General features: G+C 45.1%; 1 protein-coding gene across 16 annotated transcripts in view; it reads left to right on the top strand.

Annotated features, from left to right (window-relative positions):
* Positions 1-15,649, top strand: part of B3GAT1 (beta-1,3-glucuronyltransferase 1) — a 96,231-nt gene that overhangs the window by 21,279 nt on the left and 59,303 nt on the right. For 14 of the 16 annotated variants that reach the window (XM_065040518.1, XM_065040516.1, XM_021296863.2 and 11 more), the window contains 2 exons: positions 13,964-14,017; positions 15,124-15,262. The gene's annotated coding sequence lies outside the window, so the exon portion shown is untranslated. The remainder of the gene's footprint in view (positions 1-13,963; positions 14,018-15,123; positions 15,263-15,649) is intronic. The other 2 variants (XM_065040508.1, XM_021296868.2) reach the window with 1 other exon arrangement.

Raw genomic sequence — 15,649 nt, 5'->3', positions numbered from 1 at the left:
GCTGGAATGCTGAGATAAGTTGATGTATTAGTGAGGAAAACAGAAATTGGACTGGGCAGCGCAGCGTGCATTTAGATAGACAGCCTTTCATGTTGAGCGATTTCAAGCAACAAGTTGTGAAAACCTGTGGTGGGAAGGAGCTTAAAACAGCTCTGCATTAAATCTTACTCTAGGGGAAAAAACCCTCCTTTTCCACATTTTAAATCAAGTTTCTGCTTAGCTGTTTACTGATGAGCTCATGGCAGGGGATAGAAAAAGGCAAAATCAGTGCATGAGACACATTTTTAATGGAGCTGCTGTTATCGAGCTAAGCAGGTTGAGTTTGATCAGTATTTAGGGTGGGACTTGTCCAAAAAAATGCCGCTGTACTGCTAGAAAGGGTGTTGTTCAACAAGAACATCAGTGTATTAAGTACCTCTAATCATGTCCTTGGCAAAGGAGTATGGTCACAGAGGGTGGTATCAGTCACTGCCATGTGCTTGGATATAAAACTGAATGTCTGAGTACTAGTGATCTGGGACGCCTTCCCATTTGCAGACTAATATTCTTCCTATCTCTGTTCCCTGTGGATTTGCACGAGTTACAGTTCTTTCACTTCCTATCTCAGGCTGTGTAGCATCATCCTTAAATAGCTGTCATATTCCACCCAAGGTGGAATTTGCTGCATTTCAGTGGTGGATGAAGTGATTCCAGTTTTCGTGTAGGAGAGAGATCGCATGGAAACTGGGCTAAGCTCTGGGCCATGCCCTAGCAATTTGTGCTCCTTCTATGGCACAAAGCACTTGGGAAACAGGATTATCCCTCTGCAGACCAGTTCCTAGAAGTGGACATAGCTTTCTGTGTCACCCCATCCACAGCCCTGCAGGAGCACATCCTTGAGATTCCTTCTCAAATTGTTACTGACCACTGCTGAGCCTCTGGGTTGTTCTCATTTATGCCATGGACCGGTACCCAGTGGCACCAGTCACAATGCAAAAGTTGGAATTTCACATCAGTTGGAATTTTCTCTTGACCACATACATTAAATGCACAGGACCAGTTTCATCTGGGGATAATTCACGCATGCTCTGTGTTTGTCCAGTTCTGCTCTATAGTAAATTATTTCCAAAACGCAGCCAGGCACACTGAATATGACACCTAATTTGCATTTATCATTCCTGCTGTATCTCCAGTTATGGTCTTTGGCTCGTGCATCCACAGGCAGTGAAGAAGGAGGTTCTCTCTTCAGGCAGTAAATACCTGGCTTGTCCTCTCCTTGAAAGTGAAATAGGGGCCAGTTTACGTCTTTCCATTATGCATTTGTTTAGAGCCATTGCTTTCTACCAGGTCAGCAGTTCATCCCTATGTACCCACTTATCTCTGAAAGATACAAACTGCCACTTTCCTGCGGTCCAGGCCGCACTGACTGTGACTGATGGTTTCGCTGAGACCTTGGGAACCTCAGGCCAGTGGTAAATCTCTGCAGAAATGAGGATTTAGCCTTTTCTGAAAACAAACGACTTGTCTGGAAGTTGACTCCCTCTCTGCAGTGTAACACAATCAGCGCTCACACGACTGCTGCGCGCACTCTCCGTGACCACAGGCTGGAGAGCAATGTAAGGCGGGACTCAGCTGCAAACCCTTTGTACTTCTATGACATGGGCTTATTTAGGCTTGAACTGCAAGTGATGTCAGCGCTCTTGTCGCTTGAGGCTCTGGCCTCCTGATGATCCTATTTTTGCAACTGGCTTGTCCCAAACTGACCTCCTTTAGCTGCTGCCTAGCAAATGCACAGTCACACACACCCTGTGGCACCTCGGGATGCAGTCGCACAATCCCAAATTCACATGAGCCAGTTCACTGTCTCCGCTGTCCCGTCTCTTTGCATTTACATGCATTTTTGCATTCTTACAAACAGAATAATGCAGGTTAAACCTCTCCAACACACAGGCTGTTGTGGGCACATGCTTTCTTGCTTGTATGTGCAGCCAGACACACAATCCCAAGTTCACAAGGAGTAACATTCACAGTACAAATATTCATACTGTGTTTACACACAGCCATAGCACAAACACAGTCATTTTCATCCGTATGTGCTCTGGGTCTCATATTTCCACAATTAAAGCCTCAGAAGCCCTCAAACGCTGTCTGTCTTGCACAAGCAGACACAATCCCTTGAAATCTTGAGATTTGTGTGAACACCAGTGCATAACTCTCACATTGTATTGCAGGTAAAGTTATCCGGGTCACCCAGCTCTGCACCGCACATCCATCGTCAGTGCAGAGACCACGTGAAAACATGTTTTTATTTTTACTTTACTTGAGGTGGACATAATTAATGAACTGAACATTACTCTGGGATCAGTAAAGCAGCGGTGGGAATGTTTTGAAATCACATTACATTGAAGGTCTGTTATTTTTTAATATCATCAAGCGTATTTTCAGATATGATCTATGGGTGAATACTGAACCAGCTGTAACCCTGACAACAATGACCCAGATGGTAGTCAGGAAAAACTGAATAATGTTGAGTTAGAACCAGTGCTTCGCAGAAATCTGTTAGACCCTGCAGTAACTCAATACAATTTAAAGTCGTTGAGTGAATTTCACATTCTCCATGTGATCCCACACGTGGAGGTGCTGGAAGGGACGTGCATATGGACAGCACAGAAAATAGAAGAGAAACAGCTCGGTACAGCAGTGTGTATCGGGCGAGATCTTTCTGGAATTATAGGAACTGGATTTATTTATCTCCCTAAAACTCCGTGAGGCCCTTGAATAACCTAGAGACACCACTATTCATTGCCAGTCAACCATCATTGTCAGGGGCAGATCTGCCGTAGAGCAGAGCAGACTTTAGCAGAATTAGAGCACCGTGATTCAGCCGTCTCCAGCGCCTGCGTTTCTGCAAGCATTGAATCAGCCTGGCTGCAGCGACAGAGAGGGATGGCTGGAAGCAGAAAACAAAGCAGCTGTGAATGGGAAGGGGCATTGACTTTCTGTCATTAACCTTTAAGACCCTTTTTGGCAGCCCTAGCAAGGAGAAGAATAATGAGCAATGGCCAGTGTTGGTGCTGTGCAGAGACCCTCCAGCCAACTAAGTCATTCAGCCTGCCCCTGCAATGCTGGGTTAATTCTTGTTCAGCCACCAGGCCCGAGGTGAGCCTGGGGCAAGTGGGCTTAGGATGATTGCTTGACAAGCTGCCCTTCCTCACTGTGCACGGGACACTGAGCTGAGACAGAAGGATATGAAAGAGGCAACTGGAGCGGCAGCAGAAAGATGCTGCCGGTGGGGAGTGTTGGGAATAGTTCTTGGATTAATGGGGAGCCCAGAGCAATGCAGCATAATTGCCAAGAACGAGACCAGGTCAGTCCAAGCCCGGAGCATGTTTGAGTTTAGCCATGGTAATTCCAGCAGACATGCACAGCTTTGTCCCTGCTTGAGAGCAGAGACCAAGGGGACCTCTTAGCTGCAAAGGTCTGAAGAGCTTTCTCCTGCACGCAATCATTCCAGCTATGGTGATTGTTTGTGTGCTGCCAACTCCATCAAGTGTAACAACTCCAGGAATGCTATAGCCATAATGATGCGTTACCACTGATAACCAGTCCATTCATCAGAATTACAGTCCTCAGTGGGAACAATGTTTTGAGTCTACGTTGAAAGGTCCATCAGTGGATACGGGTTTGGAGTGAAAGGTCAGGAGAGGGCTGAAGACACCCATGCATAAGGGCGGATTGGGGGGAGGTTGATGATGTGCTTTTGCCAAGGTAGTCTGGGTAGCATCTGACATTTCAGAAGGCTGTAAAAAGCCAGAAAGTAAACAAGCCTCATTAGTTCCAACAAAGGGCAATGTACGTAGCTGCCAGCTTCTGCTTTTTTCTTTAGCTTCCCCCGTACTGTCTAAGGACTTCATTATCATAAACAGCTTCACAAATTGCATAACAAACAGAGCTTTAAAATATTTTAAGAATAGTCAAATGATAGGTAACTCATATTCCATGGGGGGAGTCTTTTTCTTCCTTCCTTCTTCCCATTGCCATAGATCCCCCCTTTTCTCTTTCTCCCACTTCAGCTCATGTCCCTGTTCCCTTGATGTCTTCCTTGCTCTCTGCTTCTGCCCCTCTCTGTCTCTCTCCATCTCTCTCAGCTTCTCACTGTGCCAGACAGCACGTGTATGTTCCCAATGCCTCCAGTGTTCAGCACAGTTATTCTCCTAGCTGTTGGGAAGGAAGAGATTTGGGGTGGAAAATCTAATGAGGTGATCCATAAGCCAGCTGTTACCCATTTGTGTTTGTTTCTTGCTGGAACGAGGTAATTTGTACATCCGCTTGGCAAACTGAGGGACAGAACGTCAGAGTCGAGCGTTGTGACACACGCAGCCCTCCACGTGCTTTTGCTCATGGGTGATTGGGGAGATGCAGAGCTGTAACCTGGGGTTACAGCTAAACTCAAGCTAAGCCCCACCCCAAGTTATGCCCAGCTTAAAGCTGCCAGGAGGAGATCGGCAAGCGGGGCGCCGTTCAGACAGAGGAAAACAGCCTGAGAAAGCAGCTGACATCGGAGGGCACACGCAGCAGTGACAGACATTATTTGCAGAGGTGCCAAATCATTTCTGCAGGCTATTTCGGTTCAGGCACAGATAGCAAAACCACAGTTCCTCTGTATTGTTAGATATGAAGCATCATATTCAGGCATGAATTTATTTTCAGAAGCAAAGATTTGTAATCCGTTCCTGTTTTTGGAAAGGTCCCTTTTTGAATGCCGTGAACTAAAAAAAGATACAGGCTCACCTGTGGATACTGGAGACAGAGCTTCATTCCTTTCTTGCTGCTAAATTCTGTGAAATTCAAACTGGGCAGTGAATATTGCTGAGCCAAGGATTGTTTTATTATTTAACAAGCCTACCCAGAGTTATGATCAAAGGGAAGAGCAACTTGGGAGTATATGTTTAATATCATGCTCCAGGGTTATGTCACACTGTGTCTCAAGGCTAAGATGTGATGTTGGAGACTTGGTTACTCTGTACACACCAGGGTAGGAGTTTATACTCAGGATGATCGATCAGAAGCGGTGACGTGACAGTCTTATCTTGTGTCTCTTGGCCTCCTGCATAAGGGAAAATAGGTGCAGAAGTCCAGCCATTCTCATTTTAAATTAATCCATGGTAGATATGTGAGCTGAGAGTGGCGGCACCCAAGTCCTGACCCCTTCCCAGGAGTTCAGGAACAGTCTTCTCTGTGGCCCGCTTGCCTGGGCTCTCTGTTTCGGCTCTTTCCATGACGACCTGTGACACTGAAACCATGCAGCGTAGAGAAACTCCTCCCTTAGTTGGAGGATCAGCCCAAAAGCAACCTCCTACCTTCTGTGTTTTGCCTGCCACTGCTTCAGAAGCTTCCTGTTCCATGAGCTGGAATTCACGCGCTGCTGCCGCAGCATGTGGTTAATAATGCTGCTAACTTCAGCGGCTGGGATCCTTCCTGCGGCTGGAGAATCACCATGGAGACCCCTGATGCGGCCGTGCACCCGCACACCTCTTGGCCCTGGCATTAATCCTTTTGCAGTGTACCACAAAGTCAGCTTAGGCTTGGAGGAGCAATCAAATAAATTTGAAAACTGCTCCCAGAGGAGGTAAATATTCGCTAGACAAGCAGAAAGAAAAGCAATAATATACCGTGTAAGCTACTGCCTTTTATTAGCTCAGCTCCCTTTTCTCCCCTTGTAAAGTGTTGTTGCATTGTTATATTAATCTTTACTCGGAAGCAAATTAAAGCAGGGACAGTTGTCAGAGTATTATTAAGAACATCTGTTTAATTAGGGCTGCCTTTGCATCCATTTGAGAGAGAAATGTAACACCCCTGTTCATCCACTCCTGCTGTTTCGCTCCCCCTTCCCACCCTTCCCCAGCTACGTTGCATGCCAGAAGAAGAACGTGCGGTGAATGCAGGAGCACCTGGGGTCTTTATTACCTTCCATTTCCTCTGCTCATAAGAGGTGTCATTTCTTCCTATAAATGCTGGGGAAGGAGGCGGCAGGCAGGGAGGTATAGCTGTCGTGGGGTTTTTTAGTGATCTCTGTCTTGAGAGCCTCTATCCCTATTTCCTTCCCCTCAGAAAATAATTTGGAATTCTGTAAAGAGATCATGAATAACTATTAATTATCATTAGCAATTTGCCATTCCAGGCCAGCCTTTCATCTGGGAATCTCAGAGCAGTTTTACAAATGCTAATTAATTGAGACTACTCCATGAAGTAGTCTGTTAAGCTCATTTTACAGGGGTAAATCAAGGCTAAGAGATACGAAGCGACTTGCTTGACTCTAATGTGGTGCTGCCAGTGGAACCCAGGCTTCCCAGCTGCAAATCACATCACAACCACCCCACAAGTGAGGTTCTCACACTCTCCCATCTTCCCCGCGGTGCCCCAGCTGGACAATGGCATCCCCCCGACACACAAGGCAACGCCAGAAGGTGCTAAAAACAGCTGCCAAAGCTTTGGCCTTGTCCATTTCTTGGTCTTCACAAGATGGTTCAAAAAATAAGGTTCCCTAATAATGATAAAATACAGTGATCTAGCTGCAGTCTGCCTGTGGTTGCCAGAATTTTAAGGGACTGCTCTGAACATATTCTGTTCTTCCTTAATCATTTGCTACTGGTCTTTGTCACGGCTGTGATCCAGCAAGGCTTTTACTATGACCCTTGAAAACAGTTCTTACAATCTTATGCCTGTCTGTCTCCCTTTCTCCATGTATCTCTGCATTTCTGTGTTTTTCCAGATTGCAGTATCTGATCATCTAGGCACCATTTCTCCTGTATTTATGTAGCTATTTGCCCAGGCAGCCAGCAGTGAATTAATCATTATGTCTACAGTCTCAGCCGGGAAAGGTATTGACTCATAGATTCAAGTCCAAGAGGCCAAGAGCTTGTTTGTTACCTGGTAAGACTAAACTTCATTTGGGGCTGCTCAAGGTGTCACGGGTGGTTTAATGAGCTAACTTCATGAACTATGAAGGTCGGAGCTTAGCTCTTCACGCGTGCACGGAAAACACGGTTTGCGTGTCTGATTGTCTTATTCTGTGTGCAGCAATTCGCTCTACTGCGCATCACAGCAGTGCAGGGAAGCACTTGCAGCAAAGAACAGTTATAAATTCACAAGAGTTGAGAAAAATGGACCCAACTTCTCCCCCGCAACCCTTTCTCCATGCTCTATCATGTGGTTTTGAAAATCAGAAATTTTGAATCAAACCTTTTTCTCCATTTACCATGGACCATTATTCCCTAAGAGGATATTCCCTGAAAGGTCTGCCTGTTCAGTCATATACGTTATCCCCTGACTCGGGCTATCTGGTGACTTAATCAGGTTTAAAGCTATGTCAGGTCACTCAGAAGTTCAGAGCAGTCCATACCTATCTGTGAAACCAAATTTCAGTGGGTAGTCTGAGGTATTGTAGCAAGAGCTACATGCTAGACATACTAAAAACCCCATAAAGCCCAGCTCAGTTTACAAGTGCTTGGAAATATCTGGGGCTCTGGGATAGTCTAAAAAAATCTGGACTCTTGAATAGTTGAGGCTTTCCTCTCATTATCAGTATTAACCATATAATTAGGTATTATCTGACAATTATCCATAAATACTCACCACAACATGATATTTGCTAAGTAATAATTAGGCTATGAAAGGAACTCAAATAATACCTTTGTCTAGAAAATTAAAGGCCCTGCATTGCATTTATACAGCACCATGCTGAGGGGGTAATCGGGTTTAAAATTGCAGTAAATTACAGTTAGACCAAATCTCAGCCCCCTTAAGTGTAAAGAAGCTACAGGGCAAAAGAGAATCAGGTCTCCAAAGAAATTTTAGAGGAAACCATGTGGAATCCAGTTCTTTGCGGCAGGTTTGAAATGCAGCCAGTGAAAGATGCCGGGTCTGCTTCACCATCCGCTCCGATGTGGCCGAGTTGGCGCCACCTGAAGCGGGGGCTTCTTGGTATAGAGACTTGTCATGGTGGGATTTGGCCTTGCCAAACTCAGTTCATGTCCTACCCAACCACCTCCAGTCAGTGCCAGTCTGGATTGACGCAGGACTGGGACCTGGTTATCTCTGGAGCAGGTGACATTGAGAGTCTGGCGTCTGAATTTAATTCTAATGTCTCTTACACACACCCCCTGGCAAAGACCCTCGGCTTCAGGAGAGCCCTGATCGTTTGCTAACAGAGAGAGCTGTGAAATTTTCATCCCATTAGGAAATAAGAAAGCTGAGGAAAGAAGACAGTTTGTCTAAAAGAAGAAAAGTGTGTGAGGACATCGATGGTGCTTAAATCTGTGCAGAAAGTGCAGTATAAACATTAGCTGCTGGGCAGGAGGCTGAATCAATTGAAGCCTCAAACATTTTAAAATGTTTTTATTAAAGTTCCCCTTTCAGCCTTTTTATTGTAGGTTTTAAATTCTAATGTGCAGAGAGGACAAAGTAGGTGACTTAAACCTGCCACTGGCTGGTGAACTCTGGCGTTTTATATAGGGAGGCCTCTGCCCAGGAGGCTTTGAAAAGAAAATGTGTTTCTGTGCTCTGATCCGTGAAGGATCTGTGCTATGTTTGTTCACTTGACAGAGGTAAACACCTGCATGTTGAGGACAGAAAATGTAAGAACAATGCCATGCTAGCATTAAAACTGGCTTTAAACCCTTGTAAATTTGGCTGAGGATGTTTAGAAAATACAGTATTTAGTGTACACAGCTACATCAGCCTGGACTGGTCAGATCTGCATCCCGCCTAAGTTTTGGACAGGAGGCTGCAAGTTAAAACGCAGGTACCGTAGGACCCTACAGTTCTTAGTTGTTCCTCAGATGTCTGATGCAAAGGGCCTCACGCTGTTCATTGTGCAGAGCTCTGTAGGTCTGAATGCTGCAGCCATGCCCCTATTTGTAACCCGTATCTCTACCAAAGATTACTGTCTGTGGGAGGAATGTTTCGCATGAGTGCTCTGCGAGCGGCTTCCATCCGACTCGGGTTACTGCAAACATATCATTTATGCCATTTGAGCTAAGCTGACCGATTATGGCTGAAGTGGATGGAGGAACGCTCTCAAAAAGCAATCTGGCTGCCGAGCTGCGGGGACGGTGGCTTCTGACAGCAGGGCAAGAGCGGTTCAGTGCGGTGGAGAGACAGCTTAAACTTCTCCAGCTGCTCTGTGGAAGGGCCGTCTTTTGGAAAAGGTGTTCTGGCACGGATGCCAGCCTGCTAGCTGAGGTCCCTCTGCAAACGCGGGGCAATCCCAGTGTCGTATCGGTATAAATCTCATAGCAAGTTTTGCAGGTGTTGTTTTGTGAATTGCTGCCACCTCAGCCAGGTTTCCCCAGTGAATTCAGGTACACAGGTGAGGGGTTTTTACTTGGCATTGCAGAATTTCCTTATTCCAGCCATCTGGCCTTTTGGGAAGAAATCCCATGGCTTTACAGTGGTGCATCTCTAGTTCAGCATCCTCAGTAACCGGCATTCTTTCCTCGGCAGCTTCTCTCCGTCCCTGCTGCCACATGGGACGCTGCGCTCTGCCCGGTGAGCTTCAGCTCTCAGGCTGTAGAATCAAGCAGCTCTGAATCTCTCATTGCAAGACAGAGATCCCGCCTGGCAATAGTGAGCAATCGGCACCATCTGCCGCTGTGCAAAGCCTCGTAGGCTTCCGTATAGCTGCAGGAGGTTTCTCTCCACTGCCACCTGTTTGCCATTTAAATTATGTATGTGTCCCCTCCCTGATATCTTTGTTTCCAAATGAAAGGCAGAGATGAAACAGCAAGATCTGTGTGCTTTCAAGCACGTGGTCTAGCCTGGGTTCTTGTGTGGTTCCTGCTTGGTCAAAGGTGGAAGACTCCTCATTGGGTCATGCTGCTATTTGACTACGTAGGCCATGGAATAAGGAATGACATCTCTCTGCAGTGCGTCAGCCTGGGTCAAGTCCCATTATCACTTTCTGTTTCTTGAAATCTTCTTCCCCACCTTATCTCTGTTTTCTTTTTTTAAACTTGAAAAAATCAGGACGTGATACTGAGCTTTGGAGTCAGAGTCCCGGGCGGATTATTAACACCAATAACGAAGAGGACAACTTGACAAGGACAAGGAGTTTGTTAAAATCATTAATTTTATTCATAATAGGGAATTAATGTGCAGAAAGGCGATGCCAGCCTGGCTGTAATTGCTGTTTGGTTTTAAAATGTGAAGTGCAAAGTTAAAAGTCATTTCCAGCTGTTGCTTCCTTTCTCTTCTCCTTCACTCTCTCCTTCTTTCTCTTACTCTTCTTGCTTGTTTTTGTTTCACAAGAATTGATTACTCTTTTCCCCTCTGCTTCTTCTTCATTACAAGTCATTATATTTCATCATTACAAGATTTTGGTCATATTTCATTGCTTTCCCATTATGTTTTCATATTTTTTTCTGCCAATATTACCATACGGAGCAGAGCCAGGCAGGGAATTCAAGCAGCTCAGGACTATTTGATGCTTTAGCTCTTGTTGGAGTTAATCAGCAGTCGTATCTTTGGCTACTTTTGGCCTTCGAGCCCAGAAATTCATGGTCATTATGGTCTGACTCATCTGAAGTTTTTATGCAGAAGAAGATGTGCAGTTCGGTTGTCAACGTTTGATGTACACATGTACCCAAATGCACGCAGGCAGCTTCAGCTTTGCCGCAAGACAGAGCGGGAATGGTGTGAAAAGGTCAGAGACAGGCGTCACACTTCAATTGGAAGAGAGGAAGGAAGGAATAAAAAGTTCAGTCTTTTAAATTCAGTTTTTATTGTTGCAATAAATTCTATCAATTGCCTGAATGCAAGCAGATTCTGAAATACCATATGCAAAGTTCCTTGCAGGAGAACTGGAAGCTTTGAGAGGCCACTTTGTCGTGCCTTTTTTCCAGGGTGCTGAGCTGATTCAGAGAACGTCTTGAGAGCTGCTCTCAGTCAGACTTGGCCTCTGCTAAAGAGTCTCAGCTTGAGCTTCTTTGTAATTGTCTAGACCAGAACATTAAGTCTGAAAAAATCCTGTGACCCAGTTCCATTTGCAGACCTCATAACTCACCTCAGCTACACCAAAATATAAGAAAAGTTAGTTACCGTCCTTTTCTTGCTCTTTCCTTCTCCTTTGTTATATCTTCAATATTTGTATAGCGTCATTTTAGTTCTGTTAAAAGCAAATGACATTTTAAGTTTTATAGCACGATTTAGTGTCATTTGGGTTTTAATTTATGGAAAAATAATTGAAAAGAAAGAGGGATTTAACCCTGACAGGCATTCTTGATGGCTATGAGCCATAGCTGTGAGACTCTAGCTATTTCAGGACATATTTTAGTCACCCAAGAATGACAGAGTCTTATTTACTGATACTAGTTCTGTGCAATGGTCTGATGGATGCCCCTTCCTCACCCCCCTACCCCGCTACTTTATTTTGTGTATTCACAAGTTTGCACATCTTCATCACAAGATGCTGTTGCATGGATGTGTTAGGAGGGTTCTCTTTGGTGCCTGCTGTGTGTGGGCAGGGGGAAAGAGGAGTGTGCACAGGGCTGCAGCTTCCTTTGCTCTTCCTTCTTCTTCCTGGTGTTTGTGTCTCTGTGCACTTGGCCACTGGGGATTTATGCAGCATTTTTTGTATGTGAAAAATGGGATACAAAAGGAGCTTGGCTTCTCTTTCACCTGCAGAGGGAGCTCTGGGAGGGCCAGGGACATACTAGCTCTGCCTTTTCAGCACAATTCTGCAGATTTCTCACATTTCAGACCCTGGGCTGTTAGTCAGAGGCCTTTCACCAGGACTAAACTCATCTGAAGTGAGCACAGCATGGTGAAGAACGGCGAGCAGATGTTTGCGTTTCGCACTGCACCTCCTCTCTCTCCAGCTGCCCGTCCTGGAAGCGGATTTTTCACCGATGAGTGCAATGGGGATTCTTAATGACCAGCCTCTGAAAAAATGCTCTGCGAATCCCGGGGGCGGCTGATGGTCGTGTGCTGGGGCTGAGGGCAGGATGCTGGCGAGCCGCAGGGATTTCTTGCTTGGGCAAGACAATTCTGAGTTGCTCCGGCGTTGTCTTTAGCAGAGGGGGCAGATCAAGGGCCACTGACCAGAACTTTGCCAGTTTTGTGGAAAAACTGTCAGCATGTGGCCTCCAGTGTTGAGGGACTGATGGTGTGAATCACAGTCCTGGTGCCTGCTGGTCTGTGGTCAGTCTGAGGCCAAGAGGAAGCAGCTTTTGGTTTCCTTTCTGAAACACCCACATTCTTATGTATCAGGAATTAAAATCCTGGTCCTAATGTCCTGAAATAACACCTACCGCATTTAAATACTGATATTTATTTGGGCGGGGAAGGAATTGAAATCCTAACTTATAGAAGCAGGCTTCTAAAGTGCAATTCTGGCCATACAACACAATATTCTAGAAACAGATAAAATCACTGTGCTTTGCATATATTAGGGATGTGGTGATACAACAGGCATTCTCAGTGGATTACAGTAGGAAATGTAGCTACTAAAATGGGATCTGCAAATGGAGAGCGTTTTTGTAGCTAGCACATGGCAAGGTCCTGGGATGATGTGAAGCCCTGGGCTTGGCCAGTCTGGGCATGTGTTCACTACACATTCTCCCCCTTTGGAAACATTTTCTCTGATTGTGATTCCTCTCAGCAGTTTCTCTCTGACCTTTTTGTTTAGAAAGCCCTTAAGTACCAGAAAGAAGGAAAGCAAAATATTTGTAGTGATAAATTTTCACCCCTGAGGCAAGTCAGTATTAGTCCTGGTTTTGTGACATTGTCAGGCTCTAATGGATCAAAAATGGACCTTATTTCTAATAGCTTTGACTCCCCAAGCAGGTACCTGTGCAGTAGGCCACATTTTGTCTCCAGAATGTAATAAAATTATATAAAATTATATGCATGTTGCACGTATTGTTTATGTGCTTCATTTTATACGTTGCTGATATTTTCATTAGTAGTAATATCAGCTGCCTTGCTTCATTCTCTGACTCCCTGTTTCCCCATCCACAGTTTGCAGAGAGGCAGAGCTCAGTGGAAACGTTGCCAGAAGGTTGGAAGTGGCACCACGAGGTTGGAAATGCCACCACGAGGCTGGAAATGCCACCACGAGGCTGGAAATGTCGCCATTTCCACCCAGCTCTGCCTCTCCACGAACTGTGAAGGATGGGGGAACAGGGAGGTGGAGAATGGAGTGAGGCAGCTGGGAGATTATTAGTATTGAAAATATCAGCGAGCGTCAGCCCTTTGATCACAGGGCATGTTTACGAAAGGACCTTTCCTCTGCGTGAGGATGCTTGCACACTCCAGCAATCTTGTTGGCATTCACTGCGTGCCACAGCATCTGGTTCTGTCTCTAGCTCCGTGGCTGTCCAGAGAGGGATTGTAAAATGAGTCGACAGGTAGATAAATAAAGAGAGAAAACTGGGCTATCGTCAGAGACAAATGCAGGTTTATGCAACTTGGCAGGAGGCGGGGAGGGCTAAGCCAGAGTGTGTGGGGAGGCATCGCAATCGCACTGGAACCTGTGGTGCGAAGGGTCCGTGAGAATGGGAAAGGAGAGGGTGGACAAGCACCGTCAGTGACCTGGACCGGGTATCCAGCTCCAGCCCTTGTGCCGTACCTGGTGCCACATCACCTCTCCAAAGCATTTCCGCTCTCCTAGGTCATGATCTGGTTGTGTTGGTGCTGACTACGGCTCTTCTAAAACAGAAATAATAAATAGCACCATTTTGCTCTGTGCTGCATCTTCATCTGGGTACTGACATGAACCTTCTTCTGAACTGTCTCCTTGGGAGAGGGTTTGAATCACTGCGCACCAAGGGCAGAAGAAGAACTGTAGGATCACCCAGTCCTGTCAGCCCCAGCCTGGTCTGCAGATATTAATACGATTTCTGTTTAGTTGGTTTTTTGTTTTTTTTCTTTACCATTAGAATCTAGTGTATGAGTCTGATGGCTTTTTTGTTTCTTTTTAAACCAGAACTCAGCAAAATCCAGCAAGACAACGGGTGCATGTTTCAGAGCCTTACCCCAGGTATGTTGTGACTGGTATAAACACACCTGTAGCAGGAGATGGCACAGTGGCATCTCTCTTCCCTGGCTAAGACTGCTGGATGCTAATCACAGTGTACATACTAATCATTAATAATAATGTCTGAGTAGCTGTCTGAAAGTCTCCCTTGGTCGGTGCCATCCACGTTGGCAGGCAGTGGCAGGAGATGGCTCGGTATTTCATAAACAGCATTTGCAAGCTTTTGTTCAGACCCAGTGCAGATGTTTGGTTCAGCCTTGTTTGTGCCCCTTTTTATTCGCTGTTGGCTGATACACGGGGAGAGTCCGGCTGTTTGGAGGAAAGGGGTTCCTTGTGCACATTTAGAAAGGCAGTTATGGGTGTGAGAACAGACCTTAGATCATGAAACCTTTGCAAAAGGTGAAAATCAGTCCCTTGCCAGGGTGCTCGTCAACGTACGTCTGCCATGCAGGGCTCTAAATTCATTAGATCAAAACAAGCAAAGCAGTAAGCAAACAAGCAGAAAAAGTATTCAAAAGAAATTTAGGGGGCAGTATCCCCTCAAGGTTTTTGTCAAAAAAATAATGACCATTTTTTTTTTACCAGCTTGTCCTGAGACTTTTGGCTCAGTCCTACATTTTTTGTACTTCTAGTAATGACCTGCTGTAGTACGAATCAACAGTTTCTTAATGGTATACCTCACAAATCATTTTAGGGCATTCTTTATATAGCACTGCGGTGGGTTTTACCCACAAGAGCCTTTAATGGGAGATGCTTACACTGGGAGGGAAGATATTGCAGCTGAGTGGCTGGACATGAATTAGCTATAAATTTCCTCAAGGGTGAATGTTACTCTAGCAGCATTTTTAGCATCTTTGCCTGAGAGAGAACGGGGAGCTGAATAAGTGATACTCTGACGTCATTTTAAATGTTCTTAGGGCTATCTCTACTCACACGGTTTATACAGTTTAAGGCCTGAAATGTAAATGTTACTGTTATACCAAGATAAGACACAATGAAATGGTGTCTGTAGCTGGTGAGGGTTATTTCTGTATATCAAATTATTTCATGCTACTAGGTTTTCAAATGGACTCTAATTAAATTAAACAGCTTTTATTTTTTTCCTTTAGCACCACAGGCAGATCGAGATTGTGTTGCAATTATGGGGGAAGATCTATATTTACAGTCTTGAAAGAATTAGTGCAGAAGCCACAGTTGTCTCTGCCTGGCATGATGTTTTCATTCTGCACGGGTGTTGTGTAACTTCTGGTAAGTAGAACAGGCACGAAGTATTTACCAGCATTGTAAAAACAAAGCTACAGGTCTTTCTTCTCTTGTGCTTAAAACATGATACTAGATGCTAAAACCCCTTTCTTTCTAATATGTTGGTGGTTAGAAGTTGAAAACTGAAACTCATACTTACTGACATGAGTGCAAGAACTAGGGCTGCAGGAGAAATATCAGGTATCCTTGGTTGCAGCAGCAAAATACACAAGAAATACAATACTGGTAATATTTGCTGTGGAATTCCTATTACACTTTGGCTTCCATTTGCTGTCTCATACGTTTGTATCTGAGCATCTTATAATCTTTCATGTATCTGTCCTCAGAACGTCCCTATGAAAAATTGCTGCCCTATTTTCCCAGGAGTCACAA

Source organism: Columba livia, chromosome 24, assembly GCF_036013475.1.
Source record: "Columba livia isolate bColLiv1 breed racing homer chromosome 24, bColLiv1.pat.W.v2, whole genome shotgun sequence".
Lineage (NCBI taxonomy): Eukaryota > Metazoa > Chordata > Aves > Columbiformes > Columbidae > Columba > Columba livia.
This window is presented reverse-complemented; position numbering and strand designations above follow the sequence as displayed.